This window comes from Dromiciops gliroides, chromosome 2, assembly GCF_019393635.1.
Source record: "Dromiciops gliroides isolate mDroGli1 chromosome 2, mDroGli1.pri, whole genome shotgun sequence".
NCBI lineage: Eukaryota > Metazoa > Chordata > Mammalia > Microbiotheria > Microbiotheriidae > Dromiciops > Dromiciops gliroides.
In genome coordinates this window covers 572,029,250-572,049,231 of record NC_057862.1, presented here as the reverse complement: position 1 = coordinate 572,049,231, position 19,982 = coordinate 572,029,250, and the positions used below count along the sequence as shown (strand labels likewise).

At 37.0% G+C, this 19,982-nt stretch overlaps 1 protein-coding gene across 5 annotated transcripts in view; it reads left to right on the top strand.

Annotated features, from left to right (window-relative positions):
* The first annotated feature begins 7,068 nt into the window (after window positions 1-7,068).
* Window positions 7,069-19,982, top strand: part of PLCB4 (phospholipase C beta 4) — a 381,108-nt gene continuing 368,194 nt past the window's right edge. For 3 of the 5 annotated variants that reach the window (XM_043986575.1, XM_043986574.1, XM_043986573.1), the window contains exon 1: window positions 7,071-7,174. The gene's annotated coding sequence lies outside the window, so the exon portion shown is untranslated. Of the gene's footprint in view, window positions 7,175-19,982 lie in introns of all 5 variants that reach the window. The other 2 variants (XM_043986572.1, XM_043986571.1) reach the window with 1 other exon arrangement.

The window sequence follows — 19,982 nt, the reverse complement described above, 5'->3', positions numbered from 1 at the left end:
TAGGCCTGTTTTAATTTGGTTAGGTGAAGACTTGAACAGTGATGACTATTTTCAGAGTGTTACAGGTTAATAAATACTTTCTCCCCTAATTCCCCCCCCCATGACAACAGTTTTGTTTTGAAATAGTGCAAGCTCTCTGAAGGTCATTTGTAGCTGGCAAAATATTTTAACCCTCTGCTCTATCCCTTGGAAAACCTTTATCCCTTCTTTTAGGTTTATAATGTAGGATTGTAATCTCTTTGAGGGCAGGGTCTGTCTTTTGACTCTTTTTATATTCACAGCACAGTACCTGGCATATAGCAGGCACTTAATACATATTTATTGACTGACTATTAAGCATTGTTAAGTGATAAAGAGCTGTAGATGTCCTTTTTAATAAAGGTGTGTGGATTAATTGAATTGTGTAGCAATGGATGCAACCCTTAGGTGCTGAGGCATCGCTCTGGTCAAAGCAGTGTAAGAGAGCAGCTGTTACTTACTGGAACCTCTGATTGTGGCATCATGTAGTTGGTCAGATAATGAAAAATTGGGATCAGAATGACTTTGCAAGGGTTCTGCAGAAATGTATGTAGTTGCTGCACCTCTAATTTTCTTTCTGTGTCTTAGGGCAGCTAGGTAAGGCTGTGTGTAATGGAAATAGCTCCTGAATTGATCCCTGTACTTTGGGGAAAATGCCTGCAGGTGAGTTCTGTCTGGTAGGCTTTGCCTATATAAGAGAAACTAAAAAGAAAAAAGTAGGAATGCTTGCTTATCCGCTACAGGGAAGTGGTGGTTACTGGCCATATCAGGCCACACCTATTTCTCCTCCCAATATGCAGTTCCTATTCCTTAGTCACTTCCTCTAACTTTACCCACCTCCTCCTTGCCCACCAGGGAAAGAAAGGGAACCTAAAGGAATGAGTGGTGACTTTGGATCAAGAGCCCCAGTCTTGTCCCAGATGGTAAAATAGTGCTCTGACCCATTTTTAGCCTAAGGGAAAGGAATAAAAGACCTGGATCCAGTTTAGGTCTGCCTTTTGGGAAATTAATAAAAAAATATTAAAAATCAAAACCATACGATTCTATCATAATCTGCTCAGGCCTCTGATTAGGAAATCCTAAAGTTTGGGAGAGCAGGCTAATCAATCCTCTGACCTAATTTTGATCTGTGTATACTCAACTGTTTGCTGGTACCTCCCATGGAACTTCGATCTGTATACAATTAAAACAAAGACAGACATCACAAGGAAGTTATAAGGCATGTTTTTATATGGAACAAAATTAGGAAATAGAAACAATTTTTTTTTTTAACTGAAGGAAGCATCTAGGAAACAAACACCTTCCAGCAACAGGCAGCAGAGAATGAATTGGAAGAGTACAACTCTACACATCTCAAAAGGGATGGTCACAGACAGAGATCTCTGGTCTCAAAACTTCTTTAACTTTCTCTCTGACTCTCATTGTGTGGCCACTTCCACGCCACTGCTCATTGTCCTGGCCTCCACTTCTCTTCTCTTCTAGAACAGGTTCAGTTCTTTTTTTAAAAAAACTCTTTAGGTGGCAGATTAATTTCCCTCTGTCTCAGAGCACCTTCTCAGGCTGAAATAGATTGCTGAGACAAAGACTACAATTTACAGAATTCAGTTAGGTTTCAGACTTTTCCTTTTTGCCCCGGGAAGAAAGCAGTCTGAACAACTGATTATAGGGTTAATGATACCAGGGAAATGTGTTTAGGCAGGAAGAAGACGGGACAAGTGACATTTGATTAATTTTATACTTTTGTGAGGGAATTGTTATGTAACGGTGTTTAAAAATTATTTGTTCAGATTGTTTTAAAGTGTGTGTGTGCACATGTGCTTCTGTGTCTGTTGCATTAGACCTTTTGTAAAATGCAAGCTGTCTTTCACGAAAATCTTTAGAAGTACCAGAACAGCAACTGTAGATCTTTGTTAAAGGTAATGCTGCTAAGCCTTGCTACGCAAAATTGTATTTATACAAACAGCAAGCATAGGGCAGGAAATATAGCATTTGAGTTAGCAGGAACCATTGACATAGAAGCCTGGTTGTCAAGGGTAACCTCTTCCTGGTTAGAAAAGAGACAGTCTTATTATACAAAGGTAAACATGGAGATGATCTTTCCTTCATCTCTTTCTGGCTATGAGGAGAAAGAAAGAACATACAGACTCTTGGAGCAGAGAGCAGCCATATCTAGGAAAGGGAGTTCTTTCTAAGAGTTTAGGTCACTGGGATGAGTAGAATGCAATCAGAGGAAGGGTTGAGCAATTAATTAAGGGCAGAATGATATTTGGGATTTTTGATAAAAAGCCATTCAGCAGTTTACTGGAGGAGAACAAAATACCACTATAGGTCAGATAATTAGAAAGTAAAGCCAAGGTTAGGATGAACTCTGCTACTGTTAATATCAGAGGCTGTATTTCGCTTATATAAGTATTTGCATTTTTTTCAACTCTTAATCTACATTTATTTGTTTACATGGAGCAGTTGTGAGTAATTAATTATAGTATGTATATATATATATATATTTTTTTTTTAATTGTTATTTTGGGTGAGGCAATTGGGGTTAAGTGACTTGCCCAGGGTCACACAGATATTAAGTGTCAAGTGTCTGAGGTCAGATTTGAACTCAGGTCTTCCTGAATCTAGGGCTGGTGCTTTATCAACTGCGCCACCTAGCTGCCCCCCATGCATATAGTATAATAATGTATATTACATAATATGACAATATATTAATTATTATATATAGTTAATTTTATTTTATTTATAGTGTATATATATAAGAAGTTACATTTTTATTGAAAAGAACACTCACTGGCTCACATGCTGAAATCTGAGATTTAGACAGTCATGTCTGTGGGAAACCTAGCCAGTCAGTACATAATAATGTAATAATCTCAAAGCACCATGGTTCACCAGAATTGTAGACATAGTGCTTAGGGATAATTGACTAACATCTACAGGACTGGTCTGGTAAAACCAGGGCATTGTGGTATTGAAAGCTATAATATGACCCTGGAATGGAAAAGAAAATACCCTATCGACCTTGATTTGCTACCTTAAAGCATTGACTGTTAATTTTCTCCTTTTCTTTTTGCTCTAATTCTTTTCTGCCCAGTAAGATTTACATTATTAATTCTATATGATGAAGCAATTAATTATCACCAGTAAAAGTTATTTCTCCTGGTGAATATTTTACATTGCTTGAACCTCTGTTCTGGCTTTAGTTTTGGAGGAGCATAAAAAGGTAAAAAGTAATAAATTTGTGAGATATGAAAAATCCCTTGCATTTCATTGTATTAGAACTTTTCTGACTTTGGGGGACTATAGTCTCTCCTATTTATCAATTTTCCCTTTGACTTAGGTTATTTATAATTTTATATACTACCATGTTTTTTAGAATTTTTTATATACTACCATTTATCAAAACATTTTATTTAGCGAACAAATATAAGGAGGAAGACTGAACATATATTAATTCATTATAGATATGTATTATTCAAGATGTTGTTTTGCTCAAATAAAACATTCCACTAAAATATTTCGGAACACAGCAAAGCCTGAGTTTGCGGTGTTTACTGAAATGTTTCCGATGTTAGCCCAGCAGCTTTTAGAAATAAAATTGCTGAGAAACTTGTTCTTTGTCACCTGTTCTTGTTGCCACTCATAATTCATTGGTTTGTTGCTTTTGGAATAAAAAAATGAGGTTGGAAGGATGAAGGGCTCAGTATGACAGTTGTTCCAGTTTTCTACCCATATTCTTTTGAGAGGGAAGAAGAGAGAGACAGAGACAGAGACAGAGACAGACAGAGATACAGAGAGAGAGAGACAGAGACACAGAGAGGCAGAGACAGAGACACAGAGAGGCAGAGACAGAGACACAGAGACAGACAGACACAGAGAGAAAGAGAGACAGAGAGAGAGAACAACAGAGAGACAAAGAGACAGAAACAGAGAGAGAGACAGAGACAGACAGAAAGACAGAGATAGACATAGACACACAGAGAGATATAAAAGCATATTCAGATGTTTTTTTCCCTATACTTGAAAAATGTTTACCTCAGTGCAGATTTGAACGACTCTATTGCCTTTTTTTTTTTGAGGGGCAGTAAGGATTAAGTGACTTGCCCAGGGTCACACAGATAGTAAGTGTCGAGTGTCTGAGGTCACATTTGAACTCAGGTCCTCTTGAATCCAGGGCCCATGCTTTATCCACTGCTCTACCTAGCTGCCCCAAATCTATTGCTTCTTGAGCAAGTTCCTTGATGGTCTGAGTCGGAAAATAGGTTTACCTCTGTGTAGCTTATCAAAGAAAGATGCTATGTAAATATAACTGGTGAAAGAAAATGGATAGCATTTCATCTGGGAACTGTGATTTGCATTAATTCCTGCTCTTTTGTGTACTTTTTAATTACAGTAATGTTTTGCCTTTATAGAGGTTACTTATCTTCGAATCTCAACTATCTAGAAATTAGCTGAAATGAAGGGAGTAAGGGGGGGGGGGAAACAGATTTTATTTTTTTAGCTGCCAGAATGACTACCATAAAGTTCATATATTAACGCTAAGAATGTTACTCAGAAAAACCCCTCAGGTCCTCACTCGGAAACTTTTTACTTGTACTTTGCACACACTTGTATGTTACAAGCTTCATGATCTAGTTTTCACTGAAGATTTTGAAGCAGTAAAGTTTATGAGTGGATTTCTAGAGGCAGATAAACTAAAGCAAGCAAGAAATGCTTATCTTTTTTTTTTCAGCTGAGGAGAAAGAGAAACAATATAAAAACAGACACAGGACTTTTAAAAAAATCATAGTAACTGGATGCTTGGTATAAATAGAGGTATAAAGAGTCTTCTACATATTAATAAGTTTCTTGGGGCATAAATATGCTATAGCACAATGCACCAATTGATGTTTATATCGGTGACACAGTCATTAAGAAAGAATTGAATAACATTCATTATATTTGTTTTAAGAAGGCAGAAAGCAGGGTTTTTTTAAAGGAACTTAGGGAATTTGTTTAGTTACCTGGAAAATCATCTTGTAGCTCATCCTGAACTATATTAAATAAATTAAGTTCCCACTTTTATTAATGGCCAGGTTGGAAGGTACCAGAACTGAATTTTATCCTGTCAATAGACTCTACAATATAAATACAAACTACTTTTAAAATTTTGTGGGTAGCTAAGCAATGGCATCATAAAAAAAATCTTGAGACGAAGATGACTACAATATCCTGAGACAAATAAACTCATTTTCATTAAGTTATGAGTTATGTGACTATCTGAGCTGTGTGTGGGGACCGGGCCTGGGCGGGCCCTCAGGGAGCTTCTGCTCGAGAAGGGGGGATCTTTCTTTTCTGTTGGAGGTAGCAGTAGGAGCAGCAGGTGTAGGGAGCTAGGCTCTTTCTTCACGTATTCTCTTTACTAACCCCTAATATATTTTAATAAATACTTAATGCTCAAAGGCTGGTGCTGTACGCTTCTAATTTAAGGCGACCACACATTAGATTTTTAAACATCACAATTAGATTTTAAACGTCACAGAACTATAACTCCCAGGAATGCAATTGTTAGCCTTGCTCAGTTTGTCCATCCATCTCTTTTTCCAACTTTTCAGGTTCATAGGCATGGCTGGAATGTACATGGATGGGGTCTAGGAGACAATAGATATGCAGTGGAACTTCCAAATCCAAGTCTAACATATGGGACAATGCTGTAGTTGCGAGACTGGGGGACATGCACAGATTTCATTGGGTCTGGCAGCACTGCATCTCAGCTCGTGTTGCTTCCATAGTTTGTTCACCACTAATATGAAATGTCCATATGATCACTTTGGGAATCATCAAGATCCTAAACAAAAATTCAAAACACCTCAAAAGCAGGGACCGTATCATATATTGACTTTGTTTTTTTTCCAAAGGCACAGAGCATAGTGCTGAGTAAATACTTACAGAATGGAATAAAAGCATGAAATGCTCCTCTTGGTAGCAATCAAGTTTACTTTTATAATCTTGAGATTCCTAGAAATTGGACGCACTGCATATGAGAAATGAAAGTAGAGAGAGCGAGAGCCCCTCATGATCCAGTGATGGTTATAAAGCAATTTGGGTACACCTGGGCAAAGTCTCAATGTCATTGTTAAATTCACTACTAGAATCCAGTAAAAGTAATATCATGTATAGTAACTAACAAAAAAGATACTTTTGGAGAGCTAACCAATGTTAAAATATTTCTGAATTTGGGGGCCAGGTTATGGTGTGAGGTAAGAGTATGCAGAAGCACATCTTCATTCTGAAAGAGCAAAGAGACAGGTTGTGTGTAGTTTTTTTTTTAATTATCCATGCAAATTATGGACAAGGGTAGAATATAGCTGTAGATCAGCTCTCACTCTTATTTGAGGTACGCAGTTTCAATTTGCTTTCTGTCAAAACATATAACATGATCCCTAATAGCTAACCACATGAAGTGAGTTTTCTGTATCCTCCTTATCTCTGATAGGTATTGTAGGGGAGGAATATAGCCAGAAGGTGGCAGGAGGGGAAAGTTGAAACAAAAATTTTGTCTATCTCTAGTCTGCAACTGGATAATCAGCTTCCTGAATAATCGAGAGTTGGTTGTGATTCTGTTTTTGTTGTTGTTGCCATCAACATTGTTACTGTTTTTTGTTGGTTTTGTCTACTTTGATTATATCTGAGCATAGTTTAAGAGAAGGGCATGAATATGTGCACTATACTTAAACCTATGGACCAAATGCCCAAATTCTAGTCATCAAAGGGTGAACTGAACCTGTTACAGAGAGCAGTTATTGGTATTTGTAATGATCCTACTATGACTCTGTGCCATGAAAAAAAAATGCTATCTTTGCTGTTTTACCAGCAGTGAGAAAAGAACCCGCCTTGGACTTTTCTCTCATTTTTCTATCTTTGCCCAGCTTCACATTCGAGGGCAGAGGTTTGGGACTGCCTTGTCAGTTAACCATTGTTATTGTTACAATCGCTGGCTGAATTGTGCTTGTTCACTCTGAAACCTCCCATTCTCTCCCCTCCCTCCCTCCCTCCTTGAAACCTTGAGACTGACTAAAGAGCTGTGATTGCAGTTACACTTTGCAACCTTAGATCAATAGTGTTCTGAAGAGCTTGCTTCTGAGTTGAAGTACCAAACCATTCTCCGTTATTTCAGGTAAGAGAATGCGTTTTTGTTTGTTTGTTTTAACAAATTCTGAGTAGAATTCAAGGTTTCATAGGGATCCTATTTTTTAAATAGATTTGTTGAATACATTTGGCAGATGATGTTTCAAAGTCCCGTTTTCAGTTTTCCCTAAAGATAAATAATGCATGTGTCTAGGCAGCCATGGTACAGAGACTATTTTCCCGACACTAATGCTGTTTCTACTATTGACTTGCTGTGCAACTGTAGCAGGTATTTGCTAAATATATTCTAATTACAGAAAACCCAAGCCAACAAAAGAGGCTATTAGGCTCTACAGCTTTGGTCTGATTTTAGTATAAAAGGGTTCATTTCATGCACAACTTTGAATTTATTTTCATCAAAAATGTTTTGTTTTGTTTTTGTTGCTGGGTTGTTGTTTTTTAACATTTTGTAGCTTTTCTGATTTTGAAATTAATGATCCTTTTTATAATATTTGCTGTGAGCACATGCACCTGCTGTAATATAAAGAAAAAATTGAGGTAGTGATTTATTCTTTTGCATTGCTTATTACATGGAGCCAATCACTCTTATTACTGGTTTGGGTATTTTTGCTTTGTTTCTTAATAATAAAAATGAAGGTACAGGCTCTGTTTAAATTTGTTCAGTTATAATGACCACTTTTGCAATTTGTTGAATTATTCTATTGCCTTTCTTTAGCAACTATATAATTAGAAACATGTATAACAGATATTTCAAAGAGACATGGAAGAGTTGGCTTTTTAAGAGTAGATTAAAAGAAGAGCAAAAAAGATTAAATTATCTACTTTATCTTTCTCTTGAAAAGTTAAAACTGTACTTGAAGTCCTTTAGTGAAATCACGATATGGGAATTAGTAACACGAAAAACAATTCCAAATCTACTTATCTCATGACTTAAATGTTGATTTAAATATTTAGAAATAATTTTTCAAAAAAAATATTCATCAGATTCTTAATGTAAGAGCCAAAAACTACATGTAAATAAAAGTTAGGAGAGTGATTGCTTTCAAGACATTACCATCCCAGCAGGAATGATTTCTTTGTGGGCTTTGTTTTTCATAGCCACAAACACTTTAGGAATATTATTTAATATTTTTGAAAGTCTATCTCTTTAGTGTTGTGTGAAAAAAATAAGTACCTATTGACACAGATTGATTTAACAGTAAAAAAGTAGATTTTTTTGTATCTTTTTTGGTTGAAAAGGAACTTATTTAAAAGAATGTATAAACTGGAGCTCAGTTGTCATGATTCTGCTGCTTCTTGCAAAGGTGCATGTAGGACAGTGACAGCTGTCCCTGATCACTGGCATAAAAATGTCCTAAACTTTTTCTGTGGACTGTTTTGCTTTTATTCATGAAAGACACAGTGATGTGGAAAAAAGATTTCTCCAAAGGTAACTTAGGATTTTCCAAATATCTTTTCAATATTATGTTCTGGAAAGCTGCAGTAACAGTTCAGGATTTTCAAAATATGGCATAGCTATCTTACAGACCTCATAGAGACATTCAGTACCATCCTTTTACTTAGGTAGGTACGCTAACTGAAGTTCTGTAAAGAGCCTTATAGTTCTCATGGGACTTACTTGAGAGACATCTCTTATGTGAGTTGAGTTGTAAGTGATTTTTAATTTCATGTTATTCTAAACAAAGCCTTCTTTATTTTAAAGTTTTATTATACATATAGATGAGCTCATATTGATAGCTTAAATGTTGACCAAAAAGTAAAGATTTCAGCTGTACAGTCAATGTGTTTTAATGCTGTTTACACCATAAATAAATTTCACTATTTTTTTCTTCATGATTTGTCCACTAAATAGTCACATCCTTACTTATTCAGCTGTTTGAGCTATATATATCTATAAATGACTGAAATTGTGAAGTGATTGAATTGACTAGATGTAGACGCCAGCCCACTTGTGATTGATAAGACTGACAACATATGACCTCCTCTCTTTCCCACATAGAATGAACATGTAGAATAAACTCTGATTAGCCTCTCTGGCAGTTATTTCCAGGGCTCATTATTTTTATAGTTCTGTCTCTTCCCTTGTGAGCTGTATTACATTTGGGTTCAAATTGAGTGACCCTTTTTAGGTAACTTCGAACCAGCGTGATTCCAAATGGCCATCTATCCAGTGTCGCTTTCCCACAATCAGGGGCTTATTCAGCATTTGTTCGTTTGGATTCTAGTTGTGTTTCAGTGTGTATTTTTTTTTAATTGTATCTTTGTCCCAACTTGCTTGCAGGTGCCCCACTTCACTCACCATGAATTTTAAATATAGAAAGATTGTCTGTGGGGAAGCAACTTATTTCCCTCTCATTTAACACACAATTTTCCATTGTAATATACCTGTTATGGAAACTTAACTCTTTTTCCCAAGTCTGACTGTTGGATTTAAGTTACACATTTTAGACCTAAGCAGGCTGTTATGATTAGAAGCTCGTAATATTAGGTCTCTTGAATGATTTGCCTTTTGCTAATGAAAGATTAGAAATAGTTTGTATAATCCATGCTACACTCAAACTATTATGTCATGCAAATCACATTCATTGTCAGAAATTATGATTGATATTTCATATTTATATTTTGAACCAATTTGTTTTCTATAATTTCTTTAAAAATTAATATTTTTAATGTCATTAGTTTATAACAGTCCTATGTCAGAGAACTCTGGGTTTGTCACTGTGGGTTCTCCTCCTACAGGCAACCAGTTGATAGATCATTGATCTGGAGTCAGAAATCTCTGAGTTCTGATCCTGACTCAGATGCCCAGCTGTGTGATCATGGTCAAGTTACTTAACTCCTATGTACTTCATTTTAATCTGTAAAATGGGGGTAATAGTACTTTCCTCCCAGGGTTGTTATGAGAATAAAATGATTAATATTTGTAAAATTCCTTGCAAACCTTAAAGTGCTATATAAACATTAGGCATTATTATTACCATTGTTATTCCACTGATGTAGATTGCAACCTCTATACAAATTAGTAGGTGATTTTCAAATGTTTCTGTGATTTCCAACCTTGTGATAAGCTTCTCTGATCTTCTTGGACAAAAGAGATATAGCCCATAACTGAACCTGGACTTGAAGCCCTTCCAGTTTGGTAGATACACTTCATTGACAGCCTTGAAATAGCGAGGGTCTTGGGAAAGGACTCACATTCAGAAATATTTTATTGCCACACTTTTTTATGAGTGAAAAAAACTGGAAATAAAGTAAGCTTTCATAGTTTGGGGAACGAGTGAACAAATTGTGGCATATGAACAAAATACCATAAGAAATGCCTAATGTGAAGAATTCAGAGGAATGTAGCTAGACTTGTATGATGCAGAATGAAATGAACAGATCTAAGAAAGGAAAGGAGGGAAGGGAAAGAAATAAGCATTTAATAGGACAATTTATATGATAACACTGTGAAAGATTTAAGAATTTTAGCTGTGTCGAATCAGTGACCATGTTTTAGAAGATGAATGATGAACCATCTCATCTCTGAGGTGCAGAGGAGGTGGACTAGAGGCAAGGAATGAGATGCATATTTTCACATTTGGCCAATATCTTGACATGTTTTATTTGACTATATTTGTTATGAGGGAGAATTTCTATTTGGGAAGGGGTTGTATGTTACTGGAAAGTGATAAGGATTAAAAGATGGAAAGAAAACCATCAATAAAACATAAGTGAGATAAAATAAAGGTTCATAAGGGAACACAAACACAGGGGAGCTTCATTGCTACCTTATTAATTTTAAAATACACTTAAAATAAAAAGCCTCTTTGCTCCGTAGTTTATATTCTAATAGGAAGTGAGAACACAAAAGGGAACTAAAAAGATGTGGGAAGGAAAGGGCCAGTCACTGGGGTCTAGTTTTGAAGTCTAGAAGCCAGGAAAAAGACTGAGAGGGGAATGAAAACTGGTTTATGACCCTTGTTACAATGGACTTTTCAAGAAGAACTCATCAATGGGATAAAAGGCAGGCCTCACAGAAGAATATTGGATTTGACAAGATTGGAAGAGTAATTGGATATTCCAGAATGAGGAGACTCCAGGTGCTGAGGGAAGTACCGGGATGAGATGAAATAATTTGAAATTCTGGTAGCTAGGAACAGGTTTGGGTGAGAAATGTAACAGAGAAAGCAATTAGAATAAGATGACTTGGGGCAGCAAGCAGCAAAAATGAAGAATCGGCAATAAAGATAGATGTTAGAGTGCTTCCAGTCTGTGGAAAACAACCAGATACCAACTCTTTAATACTGCAGGCCTCATAGGCTAGAGCCTCTCTGTTCTGTGTATGCTTGTGACAGTTCCTCCACCTCCTTTCCTGTCATTCTCTTCTTAACCCCATACAATCCAGCTTCTGCCTTTATAACTCCACCCAAACTGCTCCCTCCAGAGTGGTCAGTGATCTCTTATTTGCCAAATCCAGTGGCCTTTTCTCAGTCCTCATCCTTCTAGACCTATCTGTAGCCTTTGACAATATTGTTCACTTTTTTCTTTGATACTCTTTTCTCTCTGAGTTTTCCTCGCAGTTTTCTCTCCTCATTCTCCTCCCATCAATCTAACAGCTCCTTCACTACATCTTTGCCCCACCTTCCTAGGAAGCCTTTCTTACTCCCCCTTAATCTTTTTTTTTTTTTTTGTGGGGCAATGAGGGTTAAGTGACTTGCCCAGGGTCACACAGCTAGTGTCAAGTGTCTGAGGCTGGATTTGAACTCAGGTCCTCCTGAATCCAGGGCCAGTACTTTATCCACTGCACCACCTAGCTGCCCCCACTCCCCCTTAATCTTAAAACCTAGTGCCTTCCTTCTGACACTACCCCCCATTAATCTGCATATATGTCGTTTGCATGTCTTTCCCCCTACTTGACTATGAATTCCTGAAGAGCTAGGGCTGTTTTTTGCTTTGCTTTGTATTCCCAGTGCTTACCACAGTGCCTGGTATATAATGGTGGTATATGATAATGGTGGTATATAATGTTATATGATGATTACTCTGTGTGTGTGTGAGAGAGAAACAGACAGACAGAGACAGAGAAAGAGAAAGGGAGATAGACAACTGGTATTCCTTAATTTCTCATTTCTATATCAGCAGATGCTAGTAAATCATTGTTTACATGATGTCCCTGAAGGTACACAGTATCTCCAGAAGTGGTCCAGGTCTGTGGGGGTTACGGTGGGGAAGAGCCACTGCTGCTGGGGTCACACTGCCCTCCTGTCTTTCTTTTCCCCTATTGCATGCTCTGAGTCTTCCCAGAATCCAGGGGTAACCAGAAGAGCTGCCACTAATGGAGGAGACCTCCGATTTTGCCTTTCTGCTTCACGCAGGTTGTTTTACTGTTCTCTGGCCTTGGATGAAAGGGGAATCAACAACTCTTTCTTCTGGTAAGAGAGAAGGCCACTAGGGCTTACTCTCTGCCCTGTCACTGTCTCATAAAACCCTCCAGGCCTTTGCATCTGCCCTGACTTTATAGTCAGCTGTTCCCTGGCATTGTAGTCTTAATCTATGAAATATAAGGACCTCCAGTCATTGACATTAGCTGATGCTGTACCCTTAGGGCATCTAGGACTCTGTCCCCCTGCTGAACTTTCTTTTATGAGTTGTCTCTCCCAATTAGACTGTAAACTCCTGTAGATTAGGGACTGTTATTTTTTTTTTCTTTTCATATCCCTTTGCTTAACACAGGACTTAGCGCATAGAAAGCACTTAATATAGGGTTGTTATATATTCATTTATTTCTTCATACTTTAGTAGAGCATTATATCCTGCAGTCCTCCATTCATTCATTTAGCTGACAAACATTTATTAAGTGTCGAATGGGTATCAGATACTGTGCTAGTTACTATAGTGTTAACACAAGCAGAGAAACAGAATTGAAGGGACCCCGAAAGCTCCTCCTCTAATGTGGATTCTGATATTCCAGTAAAAAGCAAAACATAAAAATGAAATGATTAATGTGACAAGAGAAAATGGACATTTGAATATGACTCAAGAGAGGGCGAGCAGAAGAACAAATCAATGGATCAATATGATATTGGTTCATGTATTACATAGGACATTGCAGATTAGAAAGGGACGCCATTGAAATTATGTGTTGCAAATCATATAAATAATTTATGTTCGCAATAAGTCATTATCCGTGAAAAGATCTTCACTATGGGGCTGTGATTACTGAAACAAACCATCTTTATGAGCAAATTCAGTTGACTGGGCTGTGTGTGTGTTTTCAAAGGGGTGACTGGCAACCAAGACATATCATTAGAAAGGTAGATAGAGCTGGTGAAAAATGTTCTGTGGAAGAAAGTTGTAACTATTTTGGAGAACTCATTTCAGAGTACATTCTATTCCCTGACCCTGAATAGTTTTTACAGTGCTCATAAAACCAGGCTATTTTGGTGCTACTTGCCAAATACTAATACCTGGCAGGTGTCAGTGAATCAAATCCCTCCAGATTTAAACCGTATAAGGAAAAGTTGACTCTTCTTGAATGTGCTAATGCCACATGCCTCAATAAATCAAAACTTTTAGTCATTGGAAATGTCACTACCCAAGAGCTTTTAAATCAAATTAAATCACATTTATTAAATACCTACTGTGTGCAAAGCATATTTCTAAGTGCTGGGATATAGAGACAAAACTCATGGAATTTTAATCTCCAAGGTACTTTTATTCTCTTAGGAAGATATACACACAAATAAGTAAATAGAGGATAATTTGAGAATGGGGAGAGAATATTAACAACTGAAGGAATGAGAAAAAGCTTCATTAATGAGCAGAACCAGGAGAACATCGTACACAGTATCAACAACATTGTGTGATTATCAACTGTGATTAACTCTTCTCAGCAATTCCATGATTCAAAATAATTCCAAAGTACTCCTGATGGAAAATGCTCTCCACATCCAGAAAAAAAGAATGGTGGAGTCTGGATGCAGATTGAACCATGCTGTTTTTACTTTTTGTTTGTTTTTTTGTTTCTTGAGTTTTTTCCCTTTTGCTCTGATTCTTCTTTCACAACATGACCAATGCAGAAATATGTTTAATGTGATTGTACATATATAAACTATATCAGATTGCTTTCTGTCTTGGGGAGGGGGTGAGGGAAGCAGAAAAATTTGGAACTAGAAATCTTATAAAAACAAATGTAACTAGAAAAGAATAAAATACTTTTATGATAAAAATAAATTTAAAAAATAGAAAAAGCTTCATGGAAGTTCCTTAGACAGAGGTGAAGAAATTGTACATCCCATGTGTGGGAGATAGCTTGGGAGAATGTAAAGAATTAGAAGATTGAATGCCAAGTTTGGGGTACAGCTAGTGGTCTATTGTCATGAGAATGTAAAATACATGAAGAGTAATGTGAACAGAGGCTAGAAATGTAAACTGGAGTCAGATCATGGATAGTCCTAAATGCCATGTTGAGGAATTGATATTTTATTCTAGAAGCAACAGGAAGACACCGAAGGTTTCTTGAGAAGGTTACTGACATAGACATGTGACTGAGAAATTTCGGTTTGTTACCTATTTAAAAGATGGCTTAGAGAGGGGAAGAAACTGGAATCAGGGAGACTAATTAAGTCTCTCTTAACAATGGTCTAGGTAAGAATTGATGATGACAGTGCCAGAATGAATGGAGAAAAGGGGTTGACTGAAGGAGATATTGTGGTGGTTGAAATAATAGGCAGCTAGTTGAATAAGAAATTTGATTGACATGGAGGAATGTATAATTTCTTCAAGCAAGTATGATGGCTCTCCAAATGGAAATAGGTGAATTTGGAGAAAAGGTGAGTTTAGGAGGGAAATTAATAAGTACCTTTTGGGACATGTGTTTGAGACACCTGTAGGATATTTAGGGAAGGTATCTAGCAGTCATCTGCCAATGTGGTAATGGAGCTCAAGAGCGATATGAGAACTGGATGTATAGATTTTTGACATCAGCCGTGTGGTGGTGAAAATGAAATCTTTGGATTCAAGAGTATCTTGTATTAACTTGTTCCCTGTAGAAGAAAAGTTAATTCAAGGAACAACATAGATTTATTTTTCTTTCTTGGATTCATTACCTTTTTGTATATTCAAGTAAAGATTTCATAATCACAGACTTCTTAGGGCAAAGGTTTTAAGGCTTTAAGGTTTCAAGATTTCACTGGCAGATAGTTTCTTCAGTTACTGTGGCTCCCCAAATTCACTATCTAGCATGCAACCTCTGAGGAGAACCTCTCTCTACTTAGCTAGGAGTGATCCCTCGATGACTTAGTCCATGTCCTGACTCCATGATCAAAGCCTTTGGATTTGGGGAATTTGGATTTTAGAAATTGGAAGAAACTGCCAGAGTCTGTCTGTACTTTATAAATATAAACCTTTATAGAACCCAAGTCACTACCACACCATGATGAAGTATTAAAGTCTTATTAGAGGAAAGTTTTTTATATAACTAAGTAACTGTAATAGTATCTCTAAAGAAGTAGGCTTAGGGTTGCTGGTGGATAAGTTTATCACTTTTCCGCATACTAATATCACATTGCTGATTCATCTTAAGGTTCAGAATGTTCATAGGTGTGTAAGAGCAAGGATTTAGGGCTAAAGTGATTTTGTAGGTCAACTAGTCTAACCCCAGGTCATTTTATAGATGAGGAAATGAGGTGCAGAGAAGTGAAGTGATCTGTCCAAGGTCATACTGATAGCAAGTGGCAAAGCTAGAATTCATACCCAAGATATAAAACATTCTCACATAAAAGATTGCGTGGAAAAGTTCTTCTATCATTCATATATTATGTATTTCCTCCAGTCTTGCTGTAACATTTAAGATGGAATTTTAAATGTTGTCTGTGCCTAGAGTTCTGTTTGCTATTAAAGGAGAACTTGGAGAAAGTTGTCACTGGGTGTTATATAGGAATATGTGTCATTTTCTTTTGATGAAGAATTTATAGCTTTGGAGTAAAGCATCCAGAAAGCACCCGAGGATCTGGTCTGGAAATAGTTTTCTATCTCATGGACACAGCAAGTGAGGTAGAAGAGTGGAGGCAAGCTGACATTGGTGCCCCTGGCTCCTTGTTTTAGTGACTTGGAGACCGGAGTGATTTCAGCGATTCAGTGCTTGTAGGACTTTGATAAGACTATGAAGATTGTTTTCTGGAGGACAAGAAAATTAGTCAGATGAATGACTCTTTAGCCTTTCTTTTATTTTCTGACATTTTATTTGAAGGCAGTTGTTACTCAGTCACAGAAATCATGTCTTTATACATGCTTTTATTCACCTTTAGAAGAGGCAAAAAAGCAAGCCAACATTGAAGACTGTTTTTAAGAAAGCTAGTATCAGGGCTAATATCCATTGAACCTTGTGTCTCTCACCACCTATATCTGTAACTACATCTTTAGTACACCATAATAACTGTAGTTAATAATGATGATTCTGAATCATCCAGAAAATGTTCAGGTGAATGACACATTTTAGAAAGACTTTTATTTTTCATTTTCCATTTAATTAATTAATTTAAGCATTAATTTTTTAAAATGAGTTCCAAATTCTCTCCCTCTTTTCTTGCCACCACCCATTGAAAGGCAAGCAATATGATATTAATTATACATGTGAGATCATGGAAAACACATGTCCATATTAGCTATGTTGCAGAAACAAGGAAGAAAGTGACAAAAGTCTCCTTCAATCTGCACTGAGAATTCATCAGTTCTCTCTCTGGAGGTGGATAGCATTTTTCATTGTGGGTCTTTTGGAATTATCTTGGATCATTGTCTTGATCAGCATAGCCCAGTGAAAGACATTTAAAAATAAAACTTTTTTTTTTTTTTACAAAAATCTTTATAAAAATACTTCTTTTACTTCAAGGGATAATTCTTCAGTTACCTGAAAAACTCAACTATCCTTTAAAAAAGAAAACCAAAAAACTTGTTCCTCATCATTTTGAATGGCTAAGATATTATAATTTTATTATTTTATAATAATTATGAGAAAACGATATAATAATGCCCTTTCCCTGCAAAGGTGAGAGACTAGAGACTTCTGATACAGTGAGGTCTATAAGTGAAACTAACGTACTAGGGCATTTTCAGTGAACCTAATAATGGGACAATATGACTAAGACCTGTAATTTTGTCAGTGCCGGGAACTCTTTCTACTAGCAGATCATACCCTGTCTAAATTACTCTATTCGAATTATCTAAGGCTTAGAGAAGCTTAGGGACTTTGGCAAACCTAGAACGTTTTAACTTCCTATCCAAAACGCTATTCAGCATGCCAGAATTTCTTTCAAAATACATAAAAAATATATACATTGTGAATAATACTTGAGGAGGCCTGATTTTTTAAAAAAATAACTGCACCATTTGTATGCATCTAAATAGCGTTGTGTTTCATGGTAATTACCTCATGATGTTATACACTAAGCCAGCAACGGTCCTGGTGGAATTGCCTTAGAAAAAATCTTATACACTACACAAGAAAAATGCATGAAGCCTGGTGGTATGGTGAAGTGGAAAGAAAGCTGAAGTATGAGGCACCTACTATGAGTCAGATATTGATTTGAAGACAAATGCAAAACAGATTTGATCCTAGGGTCTCTTCTCTTCTCTCATTGTCTTCTCCCTCTTGGTGACCTCCTCAACTCAAATATTTAATTATCAAATCTGCACAAATGGCTTCAAATATTTATCTAGCCCCACTCTCTTTCCTGAGCTTCAGGCCTGCACCACCAGTTTTCTCTTGGATATTTTATCTGGATGTCCAACAGACATCTCAGCTCAATAATCTAAAACCAGTTGTCTTGTCCCCCCCCCACCCTTCTTCCAAAGGTCCCAGTTTCTATTAAAGCAGCGCCATTCTTCTAGTCCTCATTCTCCCTCACCCCACATATCTAATCAGCAGCTGAATCTTGCTATTTCTACCTCCACAGTATTTCTGGTATCCAAGCCCTTCTCTCGACTCACACAGCTACCACCTTACTTCACAGCAGCTGGATTACTGCTACAGCCTCCTAGTTCTGTCTTCATCAGAACTCTAACCACTCCAGCCCATTCTATACATTACTGGTGAAATGATTTTCCTTAAATTCTGATTTGCCCATTTCAGTCCCCTATGGAGTCAACTTCAAATGTTTGTCTCTAGGGAAAATATTTTTAGCTTTTAAAGACCTTTAGCTTTTAATACCTTCACAACATTGTCCAATCTCTATTCTTTCCCTCGCTGTGTATTACTTCCTCGAGACTAGATGCTTTAGTGTGAGGGCTTGTTGAGTCTTTTTAAGGGCTACACCTCCACCTCCCACCAACTTTCACCTGTGAATCCAGAAAGCTGTAGCATATGTGGCTCCTACTCAGGTAAAACCATCTTGGCAGATAGGCTAAATCAGGCTGAAGGTAACCAACAAGCCTCCAACCCAGTGGTGAGTTAGGGGAATGTCTGCCTGAAGCATATGAAGACTTTCTGCCAGTGGAATGAGTGAATGAGAAGAATTTGTTCCAATGGCCATGAAGCAGCTAAAGCAGGTGTTATGGAACTCAGAGCTTAGTCAGATGCTGAAGATGCCAGTGTTATCCACTGCATCCCAGTGGATGACTTTTGTTGTCATTAGACTTTGGTAACTCTGGAAGAGAAAGTGAGGCTGACAATTTGTGGAACTCTGCCTTGCTTAAATCCAATTCACACAGAAGTCAAGATATCACCCCTGATGATATCGGTCCTCCTCAGAAATGAAGGACAAGCAACAATTACTCCCTCTCTGTGTGATTCAGCCAAACTGTCCTTTCTCTTCCTCACATGTGACACTCCCTCTCACATCTCCATACCTTTGCACTGGTCATTCCCATAACTAGAATGCACTCTTTTCTTACCTTCTAGACAAGATTCAAATGACTTTCTTCTATGTGAAGTGTCTCCTGATCTGCCAACAGCTAGTGCCCTTCTAATTTATTTTGTAGTTAGATGCTTTTTATTTATCTGTATTTATTCTTTTTACATTACACACACACACACACACACACACACACACACACACACACACACTTGTTTTCTCTCACTCCTCAAAATGTAAGCTCCTTAAGAGTAGGTATTATTTCACTTTGGTCTTGATACACCCCCACTTCCTAACAGGTCTTTCATATAGTAGAAGATTAAAAAATATTTGTTGGGGGCAGCTAGGTGGTGCAGTGGATAAAGCACCGGCCCTGGATTCAGGAGGACCTGAGTTCAAATCTGGCCTCAGACACTTCACACTTACTAGCTGTGTGACCCTGGCCAAGTCACTTAACCCCCATTGCCCCGCCCCCCCCAATTTGTTGGTCGATAACAACTCACATTCATTATAGTATTTTAAAATTTGGAAAGAACTTTCATCACAGCAACCCAATATGATATACATGTATATATTCTTTCATGTTTGTTATAAAATTGGTTACATTCTTTTATAAATTCATATAGTTCCAAGGTGATAAGCACATAACCTTGATTGATGGGTTGAGCAGCAACCTCTCTCTAATATAGATTTTCAGATGAAACAGTTCAGATGAAGTGAAATATAAATAGACAGAGACTAGATAAATGGTGTTTTAGATTGCAAACAGATATTTGCATTAAGATTATATATTCTTCAGTACTGCCTTCCAGATCTAAAAATCCTAATTTCCATTATCTGATCCATGTCAAATATCTGAGTCTTGCATTTGTAGATCTGTGATGTGTAAACTATTATTTTCTTAGCCTTACTTTTTTCTTTAACCTTTCTCTTATTAAAATTCAGAAAAGTAATTCCCAGTTTTTAAGGTGTTCAATCCATTTTTTTAAAAAGCCTTGAATCTTT